At 40.6% G+C, this 25,710-nt stretch overlaps 1 protein-coding gene across 17 annotated transcripts in view; it reads left to right on the top strand.

The window, feature by feature from the left end:
* The first annotated feature begins 2,167 nt into the window (after positions 1-2,167).
* SIPA1L1 (signal induced proliferation associated 1 like 1) overlaps positions 2,168-25,710 on the top strand; it is a 221,405-nt gene continuing 197,862 nt past the window's right edge. For 8 of the 17 annotated variants that reach the window (XM_054826594.1, XM_054826597.1, XM_054826587.1 and 5 more), the window contains exons 1-3: positions 2,168-2,286; positions 2,737-3,001; positions 24,500-24,602. The gene's annotated coding sequence lies outside the window, so the exon portion shown is untranslated. The remainder of the gene's footprint in view (positions 2,287-2,736; positions 3,002-24,499; positions 24,603-25,710) is intronic. The other 9 variants (XM_054826598.1, XM_054826599.1, XM_054826602.1 and 6 more) reach the window with 3 other exon arrangements.

The raw sequence follows: 25,710 nt of genomic DNA, 5'->3' as shown, positions 1-25,710 counted from the left end.
ATAGGCAAGAGTTAAACTCTAAAGTCTCCTCCTCTCCCCCCCCCCCCTCTTATTTTATAATTAAGTAATAATTAATTGCAAAAATGTTTGCACTTCCACATAAAGGAAATAAATGAGTTCGGAATATCCTGAGACCTGTGAGAACAGGCATCACTTCCAACTGCTGCTGCTCCCCTAACTGCAGCTCTAGATGCCGTGCACAGGGAGAACGTGGTGGAAACAGCGGCTTGTCCGTGCCTCCCGCTGGCAGCCCCCACGCCAGGACCCCTGCACTACCAGACATCGACCTCTTAGACCTGGGATGCGGGGAAGGACCGCAGGGAGCTGGGAGCAGGAGCCAGCTCCGGTGCTGGGCTGCAGCCAAGGGTGTGGACCTCGACCGCAGCCTCATCTCAGATAGCGCGTATGCTGGGCCAGCACTTCATGTCAGAGCCTCTCCCTCCCTACGTGACCCTTCTGAATATCTCCCTCATCTTATGATCTGACACATCAGCAGTGTGTGAAGGAAGATCATAGAAACGGTTTGGGAATGCACTAGCCTCATTAACCTCATTAAAGAGCTTGCAAGCCATGGCCTCGCTAACTGAATTCTTCTGATGAAGACAAATTCAGTAATCGCACACCATGCTTCCCGATGCTGCAGTCACAGCCAGCACTGTTGTGTCTCTGTACCGGAGGACTGCAAGCCTCTTTGGACTTCCCTTTGTGGGCTAGAACTGCCAATAAAAAACCTCATTTACATAAAATACCCTGAGCTTTTCAGATGGGTGATAAAAAGATAAATCTATTTAAATACCTAAAATGTTCCTATTTGTTTTTCTAGATTGCAAATTCTCATTTTTTTCATGCCAGAGAAGCACTGGGAACATCCAGAACATTCCTTCTACTCAGCGAGATGAGATAGGGAGCGTTTTTGTGACCCCATAACACCTGCAGGATGACCTCAAGCTGGGGAACTGAAGCTGAGTGGTTGCTCGCTGGAAATCCACCCAGGTATTTTTACGGTACTGATCACTGTGTTATTTAAACACCAGTACTAAAGATCCATTAGGAACATCTTCAGAAGATGGCAAGCCATTTGGATCTGTATGTAAGTCCTGTCAGTTTTTGCTGTCCAGGCATTCCTGGAAAGTGTACGGGGGGTGAAGCTAACATCTCGGCCACAGAGCAGCTGCTCGCCACAGCTCAGTTGCTCTAGCTATCACCATGCTGGAACGTCGCCAGCCTGAGTCTAAGATGTTTTCTGGAGTGTCCTAATTTCAGAGACAGCTCAGGGAAAGCTTCGGTTACCTTGGTTTAACTGAGATTGGTAATGTTCTGTCAAGCCAAGGATGATAACGACAACCAGGAGAGTATCCAGAATGGGTTACTCACAGCTGATTTTGTTCAAAATTTTGGCCATTTGGAAACAGAGCGATGTTCCTGCAGGACAAGGGGTGACGTGGATGTACGCTCATTTTTTTATGTGCCCACCCATGTTGTTAATTTGTTATCTGTGGTGGGTATCTACAGAGAGAATTCAATTTAATTTTGCAGTAAAAGAGCTCGATGTATACTATTTCTATAGTACTAGGTTTTGCCTGCGTGTCAGCAACTACAGTGACCTTCTCCTTACAGGTCTCTGGGAGGCTGGAATGTGATGTACTGATTGAAATGAAAAAAAAAAAAAAAGAAAAGAAGAAAATATAAAGGAGAATTTTAACGCAAAAAAGTTCTGAGAGGTGCAACACTAAAGGGTATTGGGCATGCCCCAAGGACTCTAGTTACCAACCCTACGCGTACAGGTCGCTGTTAGGAGTGACCTTGGCCCTGTACCCTGCTGCCGGCCCCGGGCCACCTTCACCCAACGGGAGGTTCCCTGAGCGCAGCTCCGGCGCCCCCCGGGGCAGACGCTGACCACGGCGCAGCTGCCCGCCCAGCTCAACCCCCAGGCTCCCGCCTCGAAGCTCGCCGCGGCCCCGCGGGTGAGGCGGGGAGGGAAGGGAGGGCCGTGCCCGGCGTGGGGGGCAGTTGGAAAGGAACGAGCTGGGCGCAGGCCGCGACCGCTCTCTAGGCCCGGCGCTTGGCCGTTGCTATAGCAACGCGCGCGGGGCCGCTCGCCCCCGCCCCTCGCCGGCGGAGCGCGGGCGGGCGGCGGGGCAGCCCCTCTCGCGAGAGCTGCGGCGGCGGCGGGCGGAGCGGGCGGCGGGGTGAGCTCATCCCGGGCGCGGGAGGGGAGCGCAGAGCCCAGCCCAGCGGAGCTGAGCCGAGCCGAGTCGCCGGCAGTCGCCGCGGCAACTTTCTTGGGTGAGTTGCGAGTGGGAGCACCGAGCCGGGGCGGGTGGTGGGCTGCGTTCCGTCCCCCTCCTTCCTGCCGCGGAACCGGGAGCCACCGTGCCGCTGACTGAGGGAGTGTGTGGGTGTGCGCGGGGGGAGCGGTCCCCAGCCCTGGGGCTGTGCGGACCCCTGCCCGGCAGCCGGGGCCGCCGCCTCGGAGTTGGCGGGGGCGAGGGCTGGGGGCCCCGTGTGAAAGTGGCCGGCAGAGCCCCCCGCAGCACCCGGAGCCCCGCTCCTCCGCCGGGCGAGGGGCGTCCGCCCCGTGTGCCCCCGGGGTCGGCGGGAGCCCGCCGAGCCGCTGCCCGGGGTGGTCTCCCGCCCTGCCGGCAGCCTCGGGCCGGGGGCGGGTCGGGCGCGGGTCCCTCCCCGAGCGAGCCGAGCCGGGTGCTATTTTCCGGATTTGTGTCTTTTTCTCCTCAGGAAAGGCAGCCCCGAGCGGGAGCAGCGCGGCCGGCGCCCCGGCAGGAGGGCGGACGGACGGAGGCGGCGGTGAGTGGCGGCGGCCCGCTCCGCGCCGTGCCGCTCCGCTGCTGCTGCGGCGGCGGCTCCCCGCGCTGCCCGTCCCCTGCGGAGGCGGCCGCCGCCGAGGGCGCCCTGCGGCGGGGGGCGCGCTCCCCTGCGGGCCCGGAGAGGCACGCTGCTCGCGTCCAAGGCTCGGTAAATAACTTGTCTCTTGTTCGGCGCTGTAAGTTTTACTTCAGTCTCTTCTTTCTTGACTTTTTGTAGCTAGCGAGGGTGTAGTCGTGCTGGTTTTGTTCTGAGCCGGTGCTGAGACCACAATAATGATAACAATTAGGTAATTTGGAGGCAGTGCCGGTGGGGATGTTCTCAACGCTCAGCTCATGAGAGAGGGGGTGGAGGAACAAAATGTTTGCGGATGGTTGTTTTCACTAGGAGCCCGGAAAAGTGGAAGAACAGGGAATGCCTTTAACTGGCTCTTTCTGGGAGGGAGGACGAGATGTTGGTGGAGGAGCAAGGAAGGGTAGAAGGGGATAACCTTCCTCTACTGAGTTTGTTTGCTCTTTCCCCATTATGTTGCATGAAGTCGTGTTGTCTTGAACGTTCTTGTGCCGTATTTAAAAAAAGCTGTATTATTTGCACTGGATAACTGTGATGCAGCTTCAGTTTGTTTAATGAGAAATTCATCCATTCGTGTCTAGTAAAGCAGTGATACAAAATGGGAATTGCTCAACTTAATGAAGATCTCCTTGTATAACCTTGGCCACAACATCTGTATGTTTTAGATGGAGGAGGCATGGTTTTTACCCAAAGAAGAACACAGAGGCATTTTTTGGATAATATTGCTTTTACAAAATTGCTTTTAAAATTTTTGCCTGCAAAATCGCTTTTAAAAATTGTAGTGATGCTGCTTTAATGAACCTTTTCCTGCATGCTGAATGAAGTGCATCTGTGAGCATGGAGCCTTAGTTGATAATAGAATGCAAATTTGTTTTCAGAGTAAAGGTGTCAGATTTCATTAGGTTCCAGAACTGTAAGGATGAACCAAGGTTGCCGTTTTCTTTAGAAAGCAATCCTTTCATGACAGAATTTTTGATTGAGGGTTCTTTTTGCTCATTAACTGTGGGAATTAAACATTAGTTTCCTTTAAGGCATAAACCAGTTTTGTAAATGGGAAAACAGTCCCTCCCCCTTAGTTTTTGCCTGTTGTCACTGCAAGTACTAACTAGATAATAAGTATCAGTGTTTTCTCTAGTGGAGAGTTTGGCCATTATTTATTTGGGAAGGTATTGCTGGGCTAGCCTCCTTTTCCCTTCAGCTGAAGTGGTGGGAGAGACAGGTGAAAGTACTAATGTAGAAGTTTGTGGGAGTTGCAATTGCAGAGAGAGATACACAAGTTGTGTTTCACTGTCAAGGCTTTTATGCCTTAGGCCATCAGATGCCATACCAGTTATTAATCCAGAAACAGTGCGAGAACTTCAGATTTATTTTTTTCTTAGTTATAAAGCCAGCTGTGTTCTACTTAGGTAAAGCTAAAAAGAAAAGTTTCATGATTTAATGTTATGTAAATACTATGTCTCCTCTTTATTGATAGTTAACTAGGAACAGAAGATTCCTTCCCTCCCCCCCATTTTAAGAGTGTTTTGTTATGGCTGGTTGATGAAAGGATGTGCATTTAGTTGCTCAACAGTGTATTAAGAAGGTATTACTGATGCTAATAAAATGCTTAGTTTTAACATTGCTACTTGGGATAGGCATACTTTGCTTTCAGTTGTGGTTTATAGAACCTCTTAGATCATGAAGTCAAAAGCAAAATGGGATGTCAACTCTGACTATTGTAGGGCTGCAAAGAGTTGCTTGACTAAAAAGGCTAGCAGGTGTAGAGGTAGCCACTGACTCAGAACTGTGAAAGGATGGAGCTGCAATAAGTGATGAAACCAATATTGGGACGTGTCATTCATAACTGATTTTTTTTCTAGAATAAAAATGTATGATTGTCATTTCACTCATGCATAATTGGTTCTAGGATTGATGAGCTTTTTTCCTCCCCTCTTGTGTTTATCCAAAATGTTATTTTAAGGGTTGGGATTAACTTTTGGATAGCTGTTGTTTTAAAAACTGTATCCAAATGTGGCCTCTTCTTCCTCTCTCACTTTCAAGGAGATTTTTTTTTTATCATGCTTATAAGCATTCTGCTGCTGCTGCCTAGAGAGCATTTTGTTCTTATGTAGCTCTTCTTGTCCTCTCAGTTTTGTACATGTCTCAAATATATCTTTAAAATGTCTATTTCAGAATTAATTCTGCTACTATGAACACATTTTTTATTTCTAAGATAGGAGAACAAAACTTTATTTTAAGAACATAAAGTATTCCTACTAATTATTTTGAATTTTAGTAAGATCATGTTCTTCAAGTTAAGGAGGAGAATTTTGGAAATACATTGGGAAAATGAGAGGTACGCTAGTAAGAGAAAGGGTTGAGGCTCAACTGAATTTCTTTTCTATTCCTCTATCTGTTTTGTTCTCTAGCATTGCTATTGTAGAGAAGAAAAAGGAATAGTTTTCTCTATATCAGTAGTTTAATCCCTTCAGCAAGGGGGTTGCTGCAAGCTATTGAGTTCTTATTGCTACTGGTTAGAAATCCTGGACACCCAACTGGGGTAAAGAAGCAGGGCTGCTGTCTTCATCAAAATTTCAGTCGTACAAGTTGGTTTTCCTAGTGCTAATATTTCCAGAGGTTTAAATTTATTCTCATTGACCCTGTGTGTTGGCTAGTTGGCAGACAATTTTGATCTGTTTCCTTGGCCTTCTTGGCTTCAGGCAGATTCCTTGTATTCCTCAGCAGCTCCTTAATTTACATATTTAAAAAGTCAATAAGGCATGATTTAATTATCTGTTAATATCTTTTTATATCTTTGTTTTGTTTACTTCATTATTTTTTATTCATTTATTCTGAAAACCATTTGTTAACTTATTAACAAGAAGTTAAATGACAGAAATACAGTACTTGTAAGTGCAGTTACTTATTTCTTTAATTGGTGTAAATATGCATAGTGTAAAATCTGCTAGGTGAGGCTTTTATTGATCTGGCATGTAATATTAATCATCTCTTAAGTATCTTTCTGTGAGCGAGGGGGGGAAAAAGTTACATTGTTCTGTGTTTGACTTGATTGACTTGCTTTCAAGTATATTCCTCTAAATAGCAACTTTTAAATAGCCTAAGCTTTATATTTCATTGAGTTCAGTTTAACATCAGAATGAGGACTCTCAAGCTGGAATTTTTTAAAGTGGGATTAAAGTGAGATATTCTGTATTTAATGAAAGGCAATCAATGTTTTCTGGGAGTGGAACCTTACCGGCAATGGTTAACTGAAGGTACAGTTGTAAACCTACAGAATATGGCCTTTAGTGAGGTTGAGTGACAATAATTTTGTTCTTTTGACTAATTCTGATTTTTAATCCTTATGCAGCTGGCAGTGCAAGACTAGCACAGTCTCTGGCAGTTTCAGTGTTAGCTTTGTTAGCACATTTGCACTCTGAACTTTGGGAAACCCTTTAGGAGTTGCAGACACGCTGGAATTGCTTGGTTATTTAACTGTGTTTTTGAACATGAATCAGCAGATAAAATGGTTTTAGATGTCTGTCTTTGCATATGTAAAGCTAAATTATGGCATTGTCTCAGTCTCTTTAATTTTGAATTCAATGGCACCGGTTTGCTGGGTGGGTTGTTTGATTTAGATTCTGCCACATGTTTTTTATGTTAAGTGAGACTAAGCATTTACAAGTCTTTGTTTTCTTTATGGAAGCATGTTTTAAAGAGCACTTCATTTGAATGTGGTGACATAACACTTTTCATAATCTTGATAGCTGGTGAGTTGTGTGATCACTAACTGAGTATTTGTCACTGTTGTTTCAAAGGTCTGAGTCTGTAAGTGGATCCTCTCTTGGAAACTCATGTTTGATTAGTAGGATCAAAATGAATTGTGGCTTCGTCTCTTCATACTGCTTAATCTCATGTTGGATGCTGCAGTGCAATAGTGGTAGCTCTTATTCCCTGTACAATGGATGGATGTCTGTTTTGAAGAGACAAATCAAGGTCCTGACAAATGCACAACTGTATAGAACAACTTTTCTGAATGCGGGTTATTTAAAAACAGCACAGAAGGAAGAGTTGTTACTGGGAATAGTGGTTCATGCTTAGGCCTGAGAGGCACTTTTTATTTTTGTGTTGATGTTTTAATACTCTTTTGCCTTTGGTCTTGGGCTCTGTAGAAAGGGAAGAACGCTTACTTCAGATGGATATTGTTAAAGATCAGTGAAGTGCTTTCTGAAGACCAAGTTTTATTTTGTGAGTTGTCAAAATTTAAATAAACTATTAATATATAGCATATAGTTATGGATTTTTCTTCATGATTCCTTATGGTTTTACTGTCAGTGTTCAAAACCCCTTTGGTGATGTTATTTCAATTTTTGTGGTGTTTGTTTACCTTTGAGGTAACTTTTTACCTTAAAATACTCGTTTAGACCTTGGAGAGACTGGTTTTTACTGCAGCTGTGAGAGAAACATGCTGATGTTGAACTTGTGCATTAACATGGACTTTTATGTTAGTGAAAGCATTTCAAGTTCACCCTGAAACATATCTTATTTTTCTTAATTGATGATGTTATAGTGGATTAAAAACGTCAACTAGCCAAAATCAGCAGAAAGCAAGCTCTTATTCCAGGCTGCTAGAAAGTATGGGTCAGAAGTTGAGCATAACTTAGAGAAGTTGCCTGTTGAGTCTGCTTAGGAGACTTAGTTATGTTTAATATACTGGGCTGGTATTATTTTGTGAATTTTCATGCTTGCTTTTCTGGGTAGGGGGAATTGCCAAGCATCTTCCTTTGCACTGTAGCCTACCTTGCTGTCTGTGCAGTGGATGGTGGGATTCCAGGAGGCGCCAAGGGCTGCTTGTGTAGCATGGCTCTGCTCCCTGAATTTCTCGAGTCACGATGTGTTTTACAGCACCATCAGCTAAATCAATTGTTTTTTGACCTTTGAATTCAAATGACAAGCTTATTGTATGCTGATGTGATGTGAAATAGGATTAATACAGAACTTTTTTTTAATAGTGGCAGATAATATCTGTAAAACAACTGCTTTTGTAGCAGAACTTTCTGTATGCCAGTTGTTCACGTCAGCAGCTCTGATAGATATCTTTGGTTTTCTTGGTGGTGGTAATACAGACATGTCTCTCTAAAGAGTTAACAAACATTTTTGAACACGTAGACTTCTTGATTTGACCAAAAGTTGCATAGCCCCAAGAACATTTTTACATTGTTCTTGGGAATTTTTGAAATGGCTGAAATTGTATTTTCTTATTGCCTCGTTTTTATTTTTTATTTATGCTCATTCAAAATCATAACTGTATTTCACACTGTCATATGAAGTATTTAGTGTAGATCCATGATGACTGGTGTTTTACAGGAGAGATTATAGTTTTCTGATTTATAACTTTTTTCTCCTTTCTTTCTGGTTCAAAGAGTACTACTTTCCTTCATCTAATTCCAGTATTGCTATCTGTGTGTTTGGCTTTCTCACTTGGTCTTACACTAGCAAATAATTTGGCAGTGTTGAAATGCATCTCTGGCGGGAGGTGGGGGCGGTGAGTCTCCTGGATTGACACTCAATATTTCAGTAATTTTACTTTGGGCAGAATGTAGTCCAGTCTCCTAAATTGGATGTCTCTAACACAGATGTGGCTTGTTGGTTTGGACTGGTATGACCATTAAGGGTTGGGCCACATTTGGTGAACTTCTGGGGAGGGATTTTTAGCTTACTTTCCTCTAGGAGAATTCCAGATTGTGCACAACAAAACGACTATAAAAATTAAAATAAATCATTACAAGGGCAGTTAAGCATTTAACAGACCACCCCAGAGTGACTGGTGAATCTCGATCCTTGGAGACTTTTAAAGCTTGACATGACAAAGCCATGAGCAGCTTGATGCAAAAGTGGAAGTCAGCCCTGCTCGGAGCAGGAGGTTGGGCTCCTGCATTAAACCACTCTGTGCTGTGCAGGCTGCTAGCTGCTGAGAGCTGGGGGGGCCTTCTCAGAGGCCACAGCTGTTTAAAATGCTGATGTAGATACAGTTGAAACAACTTTTAAAAATCAAGACCATCCTTGTAATGATTTTTTTTAGTTTTTTTTTTACTAATGTGAAACAGTTTTACTTTGGTATCCAGCCCATTTCATGTCTTTCCTTGGGTAGCAGCACTACCACTGGTGTTGGTTTATCACGGCTTCCTGGTGCTGACTCTCAGGTTGCAAACCTGCAACAGGAAACTTGGTTTCCTTTATCTGTGAGCATGCAAGAAAGGGGTGTGTGTGTGTGTACTTACTTATTTTCCTGCAAGAGGCCAATGTAAGCAAAAAAGTACCCATCTTGATTGTTTGTATTTTGGCAGGGCCAGAGCACACATTTGCTCTTGCTGAACAACTGTGGCAAAAATCAGACTTTTTTTTCTTCACCTTTTTGAAGTGTAACGTGACTTTGTCTACATCTTTAAAAAAAGAGACAATGGCTGGTGAAACTCAAACTGCATGCTTAACTGTTACTCTCACACAAAACTCATTACAGTTCTTATCTCTGAACTATTTAAAGATCTCGTCTTTTTTTTGTGGGCAAGACTTGTCTCTTCACTTTCTAAATTACCAATCTGACTTTTTTTTAATGTTTTAAAACTAAAATGTTTGATACTATTTTGGGAGTATTGTTGCATGTGTCAAATAGAAGACAATACTAGACCCCACCAAATAATCTTAGAGGGCCTTCCCTGCTTCTGCTGGATGCAGTTGAGACTTCTACCACTGTTGTAGTTTTTTCAAATTGGAAGGGCTGAAATTGGATTTTATGCTTTCAGTCCATGCGGGAGGACTGCATAATTGTGCAGAAGAAAGTTATGGTTTAACATTCTCATGTCTTGAAAACAAACATATTTTTATGAATGACATGATACTGGCACTGATCTTCTACTTTGCAAATATATTTAACAGCTTGTTGCATGAATTGTATTAAAATAGTTCAATAGACTGTGCTGTATTGATTATACAGCAGCTGGAATAAAGAGTGAAACCTGATGTGTTCCCCCAGCTTTTCCTAGAGCAAGCACATAGAAGTGAGAAAAGAAAGGAGATACTTGCATAAAAGCTATTTACGTAGTTTGTCCTTTCCTTGGACTTTTTTTCTTCACTCTTTCCCTTCTTTTGCAGTCTTTGAAGAAAGCAGTGTTGACAGAAAATCGGTTTGTTTTGGCCTCTCCCCCACCCCCCCGTTGACTTCTGCAGCATCTTGCAGGGTAGTCATCAGCTTCTACTTGACATAACTCTGGAAATTCCCATGGTGTCCCAAATCCAGTATTGCTTATGGCGTTGCCATACAGAGAGACTGTAGGAGAATCTTTGCTAGGATGCCTTTGTTAGTATAAACAAAAGGAAGATAATATAATTTTAAAACATGCCATTCATTCAAAAGTCAAAAAGACCTTTTTGGGATTTTGAGTTCTGTGGGGTTTTAGGGCATGTCTGCGCAGTGAAATGAATGGCTGTTGGTACTCTGAAGTACTGCCTGACACAGACACTTCAACTCTGCAATTGGAGCTGTGGGAGAAGCTCTGTGGAATAATTTGAGAGCCATAAGTTAATTTTTGCCTTATAATAGAATTGCCTTTCTATCCAGGTAAAGCCAGATCTGCGGAGCTACTTAGGGTTTTTTTTATTGTGTATTAAAATTGTCAGGACTTCTTTTTAGACCTCTACTATTGTCCTTTTATTTTCAGCCAGAATTTTTTAAGGTTAATTAATATGCTAGGTAATGTTTGAGAACAGAAGAGGTTATTCTGTCTCCAAACAGCATTAGAATTGAGTGTGAACATGCAGCAGTGTGCTGTAAATTCCAGATTTAATCACTTGTATATGTAGTGTTGATGCAGTAAAAACTTTCAAATTTGTTGCTAATTTAAAGCACATCACCAGTAAAACAAAGGTATGATAATAAGCAGTAATTAAATGTTGCGGAGGATGCTCATCACTGTTATTTTAACAGAAGTTAGTCATTATCTGCTGATTGCTGCCATCATTAAATCTCAATTTTTTTAGTATGAAGTCAGTGCTTACATACCTGAGCAGCTGAACTGAGGTTTTCCATTCTTGTGTCGTTGAAGTATCTTTTTGTTCTTGGATCTTAAGTGCAATGACTTGCTCAAACTGCCAACAACTTTATGCCTGCCAAGGGCAAGAGTGCAAATGTTGTGAATGTGCTCTTTAACTAGGAGATATAAAGCATCACTTCTGAAAATTGGGGCGGAGGGAACAGTCAATTTAATGCAGAACAACTTAGCAGTTGTGCAGAGCTGGCCACATGAAAAATAATCGTATGCAAGGTAAACATCGCTTCTTGTAAAAGTACAAAATGCCCAGAGATAGAAAATGTCTGAAGTGCTGGGGAAGAAGGGGGGAGACTTTTGCTGTTTCTTATTTTTTGTAAATATGCACTTTGCTTAAAAACAAAAAAAACCAAAGCAATTTGTAGTAGTTGCCAAATTTAGGTGACAGGTTTCTTCAGGTTCTTGAGGCAGGGGGTTAAGTGACTTAGGGCTAAATAAGACAAGCCTCAGAAATTGATATAAGGAGAGAAATTAAGGAGCAGTTGAAGGAATTTGTAGGTAAAATCCTCATTTCATCTTTCAATTACATGTAAGAGGAACAGGTAATTAGAATTAACAAGGGTCAAACTTGAAGACATAATTGATGAATTGGAGATCTAGTGGACAGATTTAAAATAAAGTAGCACTTTGATCACTTATTTGTTTGGAACAGATTGGAAGGTAATGTTGTGAACATTCCACAAGGTGGAGAGGGTAATAATAATAAGAATTGTTAGATCATTGACTATTTAGACAGAAAAAGTTGGGTTCTGATGAGGAGGAATTGTAAATGATTGTAATGCTGTTTTCTTTAAAGTCAGTTTTTCTAACATGGAGGACTAAAAGATTTTTGGCATAACAATGAGATGCCATTTGACATGGCATTAAAGCATCCAGAATAAGCACAACTCATACTTACTTTTTGATAGATAACAGTACTGAAAAAGTAATTTTTTTGTGTTTAAATATTGTAGCTGAAACTGTATGAGCAAGTGAATCATACCTTCTGTTTCTTCCTCTCTCTCCCTCTTTGTCCTGAATGTTATAATTTAGAAAAGAAGGGTCCAAAGATGTCTGTGATTTTTCTAGCTTTAAAAGTGAGAGAATTGAAGATCTTATTTGAAGGGAAGTAGGAGAAGAGTCAATACAACTCTATATAGATGAAGCTAAATGCTTAAAATTGTGACTAGCTTTTTCAATTTGAATCCTGCTTTCCTCCAGAGCGACTAGCTTTTTTTCCAGGTATTTTCAGAAAACATGGCTAGAATTAATTCTTACTTGAAACTTAGCTACAAATTAGAACTTTAGTGCTCATAACAGAGAAGTACACGATGATAGCATAGACAGTGTACCTGATTGTGTGGTCTTTCATGTTCACTTTTTATGTGGGAAAGAGAAGGGCTTGTGGAACAGTGCTGCTCTATTTCAGTAACATTTTACAGGTGGCAGTAAAAACTCTTGGCTCTGCAACAGTATCTGGGTGTTATGTGCTTGCAGGTAAAGTTGTTTAATGTTAGCATTTAATAGTACTTTTGAAAATGAAGTAATTGTATGTATAGTATAATGCAAAATACCCTTCAGTAGTGGTTGGTTTCTGCATTACACTATTTTCTCATTGCTGATAAAGGAGGTACAAAAACCTTTCTACGTTAGAAGTTCAAAGCAATTTTGCCAGGTAGAAAAGTCACCTTTCTAAAGGTGGTGGGTTTTTTCTTTTTGAATCTTGTGTTAGTGCTGAGTGACTGTTTTTGCACTGAGTTTCTGACTTAAAAATGTTAATAGAGTAGCTATCTTGTTTGCTGTAACCCTTCTTTGTTATCACCTTCGTACTTAGCTGAGATGCCAAAAGATCTTAAAATGAAACTTCAGTTAGGTTAGTCACTTGAATACTGGCTCCCTGGGTCGCAAGGCAATATGTTATCCCTGTGCTCAGAATTTGGAATTGAAGACTTAGGGTACTGTTGAAGTGCCACTGCTGTTCAGTTTCTAACCATGCTAATTAGTGCTGAATGTCATTAAGATGAACATATGCAATATTAATAAAACTACTTGTGAAATTGAGCTGTTGTCATTATCTTATTGAATAGTTGTACTGAGAAGTTGCTTGACTCTTCCCCTGAAGAAAGATAATGGAGAAGGGCTTACAGTGTGCCCCTTGAGCTGTACCGGTCCCTTGGGAACAGATCCTCTGGCCTCTGACACATTTTCTCTCTGAGACACTAGGTGGTCAGAGACCCGGCTATAGGGGGAGGGTCTCTTTTAATAGCAGGATACAGCTTTGAGACTGCTCTCTTCTTGGGGCCTCGTCTTGTCTTGTGAACAAATCCCGTTATCCCAATCTCATGATTACATGTGAGGGGCAGGCTGTTGCTTCTGGTAAAGTTAATGTGATCTTATCTGCTCCTCTTATGCATCTGAAAGGCTGCTGGGAAAAAAGGGGGGTGTGTGGGGAAGGTTCTGTAAATTGTTTCTACTGGTGGTAGAAACAATTACTTTTGGGATGGAGTTTGATTTCATTACAGCCCCCAGCTTAGTTTTAGACAATGCTACCTGACGTGATTTAAAAAAAGAGACGGACATGAATTGAGCAGAATAATTATAACCTTGACAATACTTAAGTGTGTTATACTTGCGTCTGTACTTTCATGGACTGGAAAGGGCCAGAACCCTAATCTGACATCTTAGGCAGAATACAGAATCATCTTTATAGCTAATGTGGTGCAGCATAGTTGCATGATAATTGTGCTGCTCTGCATTGAGTGCACTCGACTTCACTTATTTATGGGTACTAATGAGATTGTATTTTGATGTGACATTACTATAATATCAGTGCCTTGCACTCATTCATTAGTTTACCTCATTGACTTTGTGAAATAAGGAAATGTAGATGCCCTTGAGCAAGTCATTTTAACACGCACAAGAGAAATCTGTAATAGTGTTCAGAGCAGAAGCTGCCTTGGGCTTTAGATTTCATCTTACTATGGACAAATTTATTCATAACTAGCTGTAAAGCTGTGCTGGAGACTCTTGAGCCAACTCTGACAAATCTAGTGGCTATGTCCGCGCTTGTCTGCGGCCTGTTTTCTGCTCCGGAGAGCAGCTCTGCACAGCTCATACCCCTGCTGTTTGCTGGGAACAGTCCCAAGCCTCAGGGGATCTCCTGTACATCAATATCTGTTAATAAACTTCAACAAAACCATGCTGGAGAATGTGATAGTTTACTGGCATGGACAGTTATGGATTAGTGGTCAAACCTGTGCCCTGGCCTTATTTGTTATAGCTTTAGCTTACAGTGCCTACATGGCACAATGCAACGCTGTGACGAGTTTGTAGTTTGGATCCAGATAGCATTTAATAGCAGTAGCATAGCACTGCATATGAGCTAACTAGCCGCCCTCTTCAGTGGGGCTTACCAAGCTCAGGGACAGCATTGTGCTAATGTGGCTGTCGCGGTTCTGGTGTTAGTCCAGTGGTTTTAGCTCAAAGGTCAGAAGATCAATAGTGCCAGCATAATAGCTGGCATGCTACAAGTTGAAGTAATACTAGAACAGATTGCTTTGGGTTTTAATTGCATGCTAGACAGCCCTATCTTGGTGAACTCTTAGGCATCTTGACCTGTAGCAACAGAGAATGACATGGTCTGTAAAATTGCAAAAAGAATAAAACAGACTGTACACAAAACGAGTAAATGAAATGTGTAGAAGTTGTCAGATCTAAGGCTATTAAAATATATTTTAAAGTGTTCCTTTAAATCTGGATTAATACCTGATGTGGGCTCTCAAGTTGTGTTCAGGAACAGTTGTGTTCAAAAGCTACACGTGAAGTACCGCCTGGCTGTACTTGCCACGTGAGAGTTGGCCAATGTGCCTCATGTCATCACTCTTGCAGTTTTTCCATTTTCTTTTTTGTCTAGTCCTAGCAAATGCATGGATAGTGTTCTTTAGCTCAGAGCTAGCTTGAGTATCTGCGCCGCGTGGCAGTCACTGCTGAGATTGCACAGTCACTGTATCCAAGATTTCTGATAACAGGTTTGAGGCAAGGTTGCCCTCGAAGTTTTTGGTTTCCTATGGAAACCGACTTGTATGGTTATGCTCTGTGTGTGCCTGCCTGTTTGCTTTTCTTCTCTTAACACTTCTTCCTTCTCCCCAGTCTCCTGAATATTTTGAATTCAGTGGCTGTTCTAGCCCCTTATGCACACCTAGAATCCAACAGGCTTTGTATAAAAAAGAGATTGAGTCCTAGTGGTGGCAAGAGCTACAACATGCACAAAGATGTTGTTGGTCACCAGAGAAGCTGTGTGATAAACACCATTGTATGGCAGAACTGGAGCTATCAAATTTGGTCAAGTACAAGAGAGAGATTTGAAAATACTAGGCTTTGTTAGTTCATGTAACTGCTTATTCTGTATAGATTTCTGTCATCTTCCAAAAAATAAAGTGCAGAAGACAAAACGTTAGGGGAGCCTGTAGTGATATCTGTATTTAGACTGCGTAATAGTTTGCGCTGTTAAGTGTCCGATGAGCTTTTTTTTTTTTCTTCCTTCCCCTTCTCTCCAGAATTATTCACGCTACTATTGTGTGAGCAGCTTTTGTGTTGTTTTGTTTGTTTTTGTGGAGGAAATCACTTTCCTCCAAGAGTCTGACAGTTATTGATGAAAAATGGAACATTGGTTACCAGTAGCTTTCTGATGCCAGCTTTTCTCAAGAAGAATCTTGTCCAAGTGCTACTGAGATGTGTGAATATTTTAAGGCCAGGCTTATCATGAAAACTTCTGCAAACACCTGGGATCTATCAGAGGAGCACAAACGAGAATGGGATCCTGCCCTCTCCCAGTCCTACCAACTGTCACCAGATGCTCCTGGCTTTCTCTCGACTGCCTCGTGCTTGCTGGGAAGTGTGTTGTAAGGGTTTGTTGAAAGGAGGTGACGTGATGAGTGTGAAAGATTGTTTTGTTGTTGCTTTGTCTCGTCCAAATTCTTCCTGTTCTGTTTGAGAAGCCGAGCAAGTTCATTTGGTACCTAGTGAAGGGATGCAGAAGCCAATTGTTCTGAGTCTCGCTGGACAGGTGGTAGGGGAGACCATCCAAAGAAAACATCCTGACTTTGAGAAAAGATTGTATCTTCTGCACTTGTAATGCTTTTGAATTTTGGAGAATAAGGCTGCAGGTATGGCAGGATTTGTAATGATTTATTTTTAAACTTAGGATTGATTACAAGGTAGGTTTGCAATGTGAGAGCTGTCCTTTTTCAGAGAGGCAAACCAAAGTGTTTATATACATCTGAGAGGGGAAGGTCTTTGAATAAGCTGTATATTGACCTCAGTTGTCTGTGACAGTGGCACCATGCAAAGCAGTAACTGGGCCAGCTTCCTCTTCCTGCCTCTCAACCCTCCATTTCATCCTTTCGATCTCAGCATCTGCCGTATGATGTGCAGTCTGGGCTCGGTAAGCTGTCATCACCCGTCCCATCGCTCCTGAGAGTGGAGATCTTTGATCCCTCTTCCCCTCAAGAGTTGAGGAGAATACTGGTCTGTGCACTTGTACTGACTATTTGTAAGGCCTAATACTAGACCATAAAGATTCATGAATTGTCTAGGATAATAACTTTTCATTTTTTGGCTGCCATGATAATACAGTTTTGCAGTTTAGGTGACAGTAGTCTGTCAAAAAGGCTGAACCTTTTTCAGCTGTTCAGCATCAATCAGCACTGGAGTGTTGGGATATAGAGCTGCTGCAACACATAATGCTTTTAACTTTCCTCTTGGTAAAAAGAGGAGAGAAAAATAGCACATAAAGCTCTGTTAGTTGGTGGGAGGAGTATGTAATAACATATCCAAACTTAACTTAAGGTTACAAAGGTAAACACTGGTTCAGCAATGCTACAAGCAGGGCTTTGGGACTCCCAGTACTGGGTAAAAAGTATAGTAGTCATGTGTAAAGTATTGATCTTGTAAATTATTCTGTTGCTTTAATTAAAGCAAAAATAAAATACATAGCAGGTAACAGCTTGATTTATTTGCATTAAGCATTATTTATTTAGAGTGCTATGATTTTTCATACTGAGTTAGATATTATGCACTTTCCTGCCACTGATACCAATTTAGTATCATGTTCTGGCACATTTGATCAAATTTGATTGTGTGGCTAAGTCTTGTTTGGATCAAACTTATCATGGTTGGTGATGTGGTAGCGCAGAGATTTGCTGTTAATGGTTGTGAAGCCAGCATTTAATCTTCTGTAACTTCCTGACAACTTTATCTCCCCTACTGTTTAGGAAATTTACTAGTTAGAAATAAAATTGAAAAGTAAGCTAATGTAAAAATACTATTTTATAATAATAAAAACATTCAATGTTTGATTAAAGAAGGGATGCTCTTTGCATGTGTTGTACAACTACTATTGTCTAAGTTACAGAAGGGTGCTTTTGGATGTGGTAAACACAGCTTTCATTATGTTTATCTTCATTTTGTTCCTCATCCATTCTTAATGTTATGCCAAAACCAAAGCCTATTTCTAATTTCATAAAAGGAAAAAAAAAAGTTCAGTCCTAATGAAGCAGATTCTTTAAGTGTTTTGATAGATATAAAACCACAAATCTTTTTATCTGGAGAATGTTTAAAGAAAAAAAAAGAAAAAGGGCCATTACAGGAGAAGATCATAAGGGGATCATAAATGTTCTATTTGGATCTGTCTTATCAGACATGGCTTGGAAATTGAATCTCCTTCCAAAGGCATTTACATATTCAAAGTTCTCAGTAATTGACCTGATTATACTATGAGCTGCTATTTATATTTCAAGACATGAATTGGTCTTTTCTTTTAAAGTCTTTTGACCTTTCTTTGAAAGAGGGGGAAACATACTCTTCTAGGGTTATGACTAAGTTTATTATTTTTTTTATATTCAAAAAATTCACATAGGACAGTTTCCAACAGAACAGGAGATGTTGAGGTTCATAAGAAGCGTCATGGGTGCTACAGAATGTTTCTGAATCTACAGCATCGGAAAGTGCAGGGTGAGGAGATTCAACTGTTGTAATGGTGGGAAACTTTTGACAAAATGTTTAAGGACATGGCTTCAGATTATTTTTTTAATGTATTTTGATCTATGGCAGGCTTAAAGAAAAATCCAGTTACTTTCATAGGCATTCCATTTAAATTTTCTTCTTTTTTTTCCAATAGTAACATTTATCAGCAATTTTTAGAAAGAGGGAGAGATATTTGTTTCTTTTTTTTAATGTGCAATGAAACAGGAGTGCCGTCTTTTACATCTTCTACAGGCTGAGGAGTCTTTCCTTGGCTTGATTATTGGATTTCAGTAACTTAAATTTATGGTATGATCATGTCTAGAGGCATCAAAATAAATACACAAAATACTATGCCAGTATAGCTCAGATTCTGCAGATGGATGTGAGTACACAGACTCACATTTTTATGGAGACTAACCTTCACTGGCTCTGCAGATTCAGTTACCTCAACAATTCTGTGTTCTTCGTTGGCAGGGATCTCTGGAGATTCTCTAGTCTAATCCTGGTGCTCAAAGCAAGGTCAGCTAGAGCAGGTTCCTTGGGTCATTGTCCAGTTGACCTTTGAACATCTCCGAGGATGGAAACTCCACAGTTTGTGTGACCTGTTTCAGTGTTCAGTCACCTTTAAAGTAATTTTTTTTTGATGTCAACAGGATATTTCTTGATGTTCAGCACGTTGCAGTTATAAGTATTTCTGAACGCTGCTTCAACGCTGTGCCTGTCAGGACTCAAGGTGAAAGATTCTGCAGGATACTGTTCAGAAATTGTGTTTCGTTGCTTGATTTCTATTCTCTTTCTGTTCATAGCAACTGCAAGCTAGAGCTACTCATTGAATCTCTCCATTAGATAAGGAACAGAATGACAAATTTACTTTTTGATCTGCTAGTTCGATACAGCTCTTATCTAATGTGTTACGCTTTCTAAAAGCTTTTCAAAGAACATCATCTGTACCATTGGTGTTTTGCTGGTCTGTAGAAGTAGGTGATGTAGTTCTTCTGCAGGTACGCACAGAAACGTCCAGTCTTTCTGTGGGAGGTTGACACACATTTAAAGAGTTAGTTTTGATGCATACATGTGAGTCAGAGTCTGCTAGAGGTCTGTTTTTTCTCTTTTCTGGAAATGCAGTGGGTTTTTTTTGTGTGAAAATAGTGGAAAAATGCATAGAAGACAGTTTACTGCTTCATCTCTGTACCTGCAGAAAAGCTCAGTACTGTAGTCTGAACTATACATCTTCAGGGAAACCAATATTTTCTGTGCCTTGCTGTTCATTCTTCTATTTGCCCCACTTCTAATAGTAGCTAAAGCATAACTCAGATTTACAGCAAAATTTACCGCTTATTGGCGTGATGGTTGTTCTGTATCAAATACGATGTTGCACAGACGGTTTTGGAAGCCTTACTCTTTCCACACAAAGTCAGTATTTTGTAGGTATCTCTCTTTGCACTGTAGTAATTCAATAATTTAAGTAATCAGAAAACAGCATAAAAAATTGGCGTGAAAATTTTGATGAGTAATCTTAGAGTTGTAGACTGATTTAGGCTGAAAGGGACCCCTGGATGTCATCTGGTCCAGTCCCCCACACTGAAAGCCTGACTGCCATAATTCAGAGGTGTACAATGATAGTGAGTTTAGCTTAGTCTTTGCTATAATCTTCCCTTAGGTAGATGCAGAAAGCAAGATGATCCCCCAAGTATTCTCCAGAGTAACAAATCCAAGTGTCTTGGCCTGTCCTTGTTCCTCATGTACTTCAGCCCCCTAACCGCTTGGTGGTCCCTTTGCTGAACTTGCTTCAGTCCATCTTTCTTCTGCTGGGCAGCGTGAAGCTGGACACGCTTGTTCAGCTGACGTCTCGCTGGTGCTGAGTAAAAGCGAATGTCGCTTGCTGGGTTTAGGCAGAGCACTGACAAGCACTGCAAGGCAAATACTGTAACTTACTCTTCCTTACAGCTTGAGACAATGCCTTTTCAGAAATGTCTATTTTTATTCTTAGATGCATGAGCATCTAAGCATTTGATTGAATCTTTTTTTACCATATCTCTGTTTCCAGAAAGGATTATTTACATTGTCTGGCTTGAAGGAGACTTTCTAATTTGTAGCCAAACTTGTTTCATGCAGCTGCAAATTTAATCAATATATGTCTTGGCTCTTTGAAGGTTTTTTTTCCTAAATTGAACTGGGTAGTCCCACATCATTTTTGTTATCATACTGATGTATTTTGCCTTGTGTGGCATGTTATATTGGTTTATATTACACTTCAAGCCAACCATCGAACAAACCGTCGTGGTTGTCTGAGTGGAAAAAGTAGTTTCTCCTGCTTCATTCTTTGTGTCAGCTTTCAATTTGTCAATTACTGTTTGTTTGATCTGCATGCAGATATGCACCATATTTTAATTTGGTGGTGTTAAAATCAATAAAAGTCATGCCAGAATAAATGCTTATGGGAGAAATGTGAAAGCGGGCATTCTCAGAAACAGTGAGTAGGGGAACAGGGTGCTGGTGGGGAATCGAGAAGAGCAGTGAATATATCCTTGTCCAGGGTGGGTTGATCACCAGCCAGTGAGAAAAGACACTTTGTCCTTGCTACTCGTATCTCTTACCATATTGCTTGTGACACCTAGCAGGCTGCGTGGTGCTGCCAGAGCAGGAGTTAGTTGTGAAAGAAGCTGTCCTGGTGCGGAGTCCAGGCCATCCAGAATTCAGACCCTTGGCTTGGGTCCAGACCTCTCCTGTGGTAACGTTCTCAGTCATGTGACTTTGCTTTTGGCCGAAGACTAACTTTAGCTAGAACTTGCTAACAACCTGCACAATGTTATATTTTGGCAACTGCAGCACTTGTGCCATGGGCTGTCACAGGTTGGATCACTAGCTTTGTTTTTAAGACACCATGCAGTGTTTCAGGATGCAAGGACAAATCAGCTTGTGGCCTGTGCTTGTCGCAGCTGTCTTGTCTTTCACCTTATGCTAAAAGATTTATCAGGCGTAATTATGTCTAATTGAGCCGCTCTTGCTATCTTGCCAATGTTACTTTTTTCTGTTGATTTGATCAGTGGATGCAGATGAGATAAAAATGGAAACAGTGCCTATTTGAATGACTTCATGCTTCTTGGATTATTTAAATGTTTCTTTTAATCTGCCATGAAATTATGTGGGCTGTCACATGGAGTTCCATCTAACTGCAGTTTCTACCTCTTAGAGTTTATTTTTTTTCCTATGAGGAAGGCTTATTTTTTTATCACCTGTACAGGACAAACTTATTTTTCTAATGCACCTGCAACTTGCTTTCTGAGGTGGCGTGGGCTTTCTAAACTATAATTTGTTCTTTTAAAACAACTTGTAAAAGTGTGCACTGTTCATGACAGACTGGTCTATGTTAAAACTGCAGTCAAAGCCTTGTCTAGGCCATTTTTTTAAACTGTCGGAGTAGTGCATGTCTCTTTTTTTTTTTTTTCTTAGTTTGCTTTCATGTCAGCTTCAGGTGAACATTGAGTTCCCCCCCTCCCTTTGTTCTTTTCATGTCACCTGAAGAAAAAAGAACATCCACAGTGTTTTGGTTACAAACTTTAAAGTTTAAAACTATTAAATGCATTTCTTGGAGAAACTTCACTGTTCAGGAGCTTCTAAAATAGCACTGGAAGTTAAAAGGTTTATCAGCTGAGCTGTTAGTATAGCTAATGGTGGTACTTTCTGCTTCTTTTTAATGGATTTCATTTTTGTTGCTCAGATTCCTAACCTTACTGTTAAAATAATATTTATAATAGGTGTGGGTCAACTAAAACTCACTAAACTTGTAGCAACCTACTTTTTGGTTTATACATGTAACTCACAGAATGGTTTGGGTTGGAAAGGACCTTTAAAGATCATCTAGTCCGAAGGCAATGCTTCATTTTAGGGTGGGGAGTCTCTGCCCTAATTTATGTGAAATACGGGTGGCTTTTATATGGGAGGCTGTAGAGACGTTGCTGTTTCTGGGTGAAGGGGTCTGGTGTCCTGGATATCTTGTAATACAAGTGGTATTTGTATTTTGAGGACTGTGAGGGATTGGGAGATGAAAATAAGAGGAAGGGAAATAAGCATTGTTACTTCAGACTTGAGATTCCTTTGTGTGAACTGTTCTGTATGTGGAATTGATTGTAGGACAGATAAGCTGAAGAAAATTGCAATATGGTAAATTTGAATTAGTTTTTCCTTCTTTGTCACTAAGTGCATTATTAAACGTTGTTGTTGTGGTTAAAACTGGATATTCTCAGTTCAAAATATTAGAAGGGCTAGAGATATTTTTGACGTGTAGCCTAAGCCAATCCGTAGTTGGAGAGGGAGGTTTGCATATGTGTGGCAATTATTCTAAAACTGCCGTTACCGTTTTCTTCTAGGACAGTGGTCTACGCCAGATAAACATTTAGTATGTCTTGATCGGAATATGTGAATTAGGAAGTTGGCTCACTTTTGCTTTCGCTAACAAGGTTGAATCTGAAGATCTCACTGGCTGTACTTGCATTTCAGTATATACCAAATGCAGGTTTAATTATGGAAACTGAAACTGCTTTAAAGCAACCGCAGCCAAGGTGAATGCAGTTCTGTTTCTCTTTAGTCCCTAGCTTCCCAACTGCAAATTCAGATAAATAATCTAGCAAATGTGAATTTTTTTTTTTTTTTTAGTTTTTAATTTCTACACCCTCAAAAAAAAAAAGCCTCCAAAAACCTGAAACACCACCCTACCTCCCAAAAAGCTGGCAGGAAAAATGAGAAATTCCTGGTAAAATGCCTTATCTACCTGGCAGTCATACAGCGTGATAGCGCTGCTCTTAGCTTCCCGGTGTGCTCGTAGAAGGTTCAGTGTGTCTCACTCTGACAGCACGTGCAACGCTTTTACAGGGAGTGCTTGGAGAACAGAGGCTTCCATGGTCTGTACGCCTTTCACAAAAAGTAGCATCGGCCTTTGCTGTACGTGACATGTGAAACGCTACAGGATGCCTGTTTTTAAATTTTCTTACGCTTGGATCATGAATTTGTATTCTTAGTTACTTGTGATCATCAGATTGATCTAAAATTGCTTAAGCAAATAGGAGAATTAGTTTAGTGCTGAGGAGAGTAAGGCACTACTGGGGCACTAGTGTGTATATATATATTTCCCCCCCCCCCCCCAAAGGCAACATAAAGTTCTGTGGACAGATAGTCAGCATTGCTGATGCATTTTTTTTTTTTATTTTTGCGGGGGTTTTTTAGCTGATGCTTTTGAAAAATTGTGTAAGAATTGATTCAATTAATGAGTTTCATCCTTTTTTGACAATTCTTTCAATTTTCACTGGTTGGAAAATACATAATACAGACTACTAGCCTGATCAGTCTTGGTTTTCTTGTGTTTTAGTAGATAAAACAGAGACTATTCTTAAAAGCTAAATTCTACTTTGCATAAGTCCACCCACACTAAGCCAGAAGATCAAACAGTAATTAACTGAGCCATTGGCTAATGACCACTGAAGATGAGAAGGAGGAGGGATGTGCTGCTGTTGAACTCTAGACCTGTACCAGGTTGTCTTTTGGTTGAGAGCCTTTACTAAGAAAAAATGCTACTGATTTGGCATACTGCTTTATAGTGTGACTGTACTGATCGCTGCATCTCCTGAAAGATAAACCTTAACTCCAGCCTGCAAAAAGAAGTAAAAACTGATATTAGAACACATGTTCTAAGTATAATCACACTTCCATGTTTTTAAATTGAGGCTAATAACAAACATTATTAATGCTTGTTACTTTTGTACTTTATTGTGATAATGACTTTCAGTTAAGTTGTACGTAGGAAGCTTGTTGGCTGTATACATTTGCTGTATACGTTTCACTTTTAGAATTTACTGATTTGCAGTTCTGGTCACGTGCAAAGTAAGAGGGAAATCAAGTTATGAAACTTGAAGTAGCTCTCTACATCTAAGGCTACTGCTGTACCACTGCTGAGAGGCTTTGGTAAAGGTCACCTTAAGTATCAGAGGCAGGTTAATTAGGAAAAACTCCAAACACCAAGCACAAAACTTATTTCTGCTAATAAACATATGGATCTGGCAAGTTCTCCTGTTGTCTTAAGGTGTCTTACTTTAGCAGGACCAAGCAGTTCGAACTGTTACTCCTGTGCTTAAGTTACTGTTACTACTGTGGGATGCGAAGGGGTGATGTTTTCAGCAGGCAAGTGTTCAAACCAATTGTTCAGCAAAAGGATGATCTTGCCAAAAGGCCTTTTTGTGTGTTGAACAAATTGCACAAATTGATTCCTTTTGTATACCTAAAGGAATATTGAAGCATATGGTGCATCCATAATTGAACTTGCCATGTAGTCTTACTTGGTTTATCAGTTCACTCTGAATTGCTCATATGGTTACAACTGTGACTAAAACTTTTCTTTACAAGGTTTTTAGAAAAGAAGAGACCAAGTTTAGAATACTTTGGAGAAAAGAGGAATTTCCTTTTTTCTTTTTTTTTTGGTGTGTGTATGCCATAAAATAAAATCTCCAACTTTTGATATATTTTAGGTGAGAACCATTCTTTGGACTTGACCAGATACTAACTGTGACAGGAATGAAAATCTGAAGATTTTTGTGAACCTGCAGCTATTTAAAGGAATTGATGAGCAGGGTAAGAATTTGCTTATCTTGCATGAACCTTACTTTTGTGGATATTTGGCTACTGTAATGCAGAATGTGCCACTTCCTGCTATGTAAGCAGAAAGAACAAAGGAAATCGTGAAGGTTAAAGACAGCAGTTGAATTTAGTCTTTCTCCATTCCAGCATAAGGTGAAATATCATTGTTCTGAATACTTAAACCTGGAAAATGGTAGTGGCAGACATGAAGTGCTTTCCACAGTAAGGTGGCAGAACATTACATTTGTTGAGGAAAAGGAGGTGAATTTTTTTGGCATCTCTTTATTTTGAAATCTATGAATAATGTCAAGTGCCATGCTGGCTCTAAGCAGAGCATTTTTTTTTAAACTGGTTTTAGTATATGGAGGTCACAACTATTATTGAGGAATATTTTCAGGGAGTTGCTTTGGGTTTGAAATATGCTAAAATAAATTTCATTTGGATTTGAAAAGCTGTTTTTTTTCTTGTCAGATATTAAAATGTTACCTGATAATTTTTTTGGCATGCAGTAAAAATCTCACATTGGGATGAAGCTTGAAGAGAAATGAGCTGAGAAAGAAATCTCCCGTTTCTTTTGGAAACCTATTCCACAGTGTATTGTTAAACTATATCTGTATTTTTCTGTGTTGCTTCTCATGACTACTTTAGCTTCATAGCCGTAGGCAATTCATTGTAACAGTTTCTGACCTTTTGTTCTTAGGGACTCTGTTGTTAATGTACTCAAAAACAGAACGACTGTTTCAAAAATACATTGTAGGAATTTAAAAGGGTCTTGATGCACAGGAAGGCTCATCCTATGGCAAAATTGACTTAGTACGTGACTTTACGCTTTAAAGGTCTTCAAAGAAAAGGTAAATAATGCAATGGTAACAGAGATTTGGCTTAATTTTTCATTTTAAACATGAAGAGTTTGTGCTTGACATGACGGAGCAGGGGAAAGTAATTTGCCTGTGTGCAGGTGGCTTTTTTTCATGGTCCTAAACTGAGGATGGCCGAGGGTAAAGGCAGTTATAACATACACTGTGGTGTTTAGGTTCTCTTTGCTCCTTGCAGGTTAGAAAACTATTGAAAATGTTAATAACTTCTTAGTGCCTTCTGTTGA

This window comes from Grus americana, chromosome 5 (assembly GCF_028858705.1).
Source record: "Grus americana isolate bGruAme1 chromosome 5, bGruAme1.mat, whole genome shotgun sequence".
Taxonomy (NCBI): Eukaryota; Metazoa; Chordata; class Aves; order Gruiformes; family Gruidae; genus Grus; species Grus americana.
This window is presented reverse-complemented; position numbering and strand designations above follow the sequence as displayed.